The sequence below is a fragment of the Octopus bimaculoides genome, chromosome 4 (genome assembly GCF_001194135.2).
Source record: "Octopus bimaculoides isolate UCB-OBI-ISO-001 chromosome 4, ASM119413v2, whole genome shotgun sequence".
NCBI classification, from domain to species: domain Eukaryota; kingdom Metazoa; phylum Mollusca; class Cephalopoda; order Octopoda; family Octopodidae; genus Octopus; species Octopus bimaculoides.
Window position 1 is genome coordinate 91,158,153 of NC_068984.1, and position 881 is coordinate 91,159,033.

The following is an 881-nucleotide window of genomic DNA, read 5'->3' on the forward strand; positions in this document are numbered from 1 at the left end:
GAGAGAGCAATGCATGCCATGAAAGTGACATATATGAAGCCCAGTGTACCCATCATGACTACCTGTCTGATAAGGGTACACCAAGCATGTGCATCACAACCATATGTGCACGACAAGTGAACTCATATCAAGATTAACAGTGCTTGATCATGCAGGTGAGGCCCAGGTCTCTGAATAAGGGTTGTTTAAGGATGTTGAATAAAACACCCATGTTTCCAGAGATTAATTATCCAAACCCCAAAGAATTTCTCTCAATACATGGCTATGATGCTCCACCACTACTTCTACTCATGATCAGAGATGCACATACTGTCAGCCATTAAGGGACATGCTTGACTGGTTAAGGTCAATCAACTGACAAGCAAATCTGTGGTATTGAGCAGAATATTTCCTGTGGCCCATCTTTTATACCAAGACAAAACAAAGCACATGATAACACTTCCAATCAGTTAAGATGAGAAGCCATGAGAGCCACTGCCTTGTACTGCATCTGAGCATTTATTATTATTATTATTATTATCATTATTATTATTATTATCATTATTATTATTAAGGTGGCAAGCTGGCAGAATCGTTATTATGTTGAACAAAATATTCAGCAGTATTTCACCCATCGCAACATTCTGAATTCAAATTCTGCTGAGGTCAACCTTGCCTTTCATCCTTTCAGAGTTGATAAATTAAGGACCAGTGAAACACTGGGATCAATGTAATCAACCAGTCCTCTTCCACCAAATTTCAGGCCTAGTGCCTATAGTAGAAAGGATTATTATTATTATTCGTCGCCCTTTCAAAGCCTAGCCAGGCTCATGGGCCCGGTTTCCCGGTTTCTATGGCGTATGTGTTCCCCCCAGCTGGACGGGACGGCAGTCCATCACAGC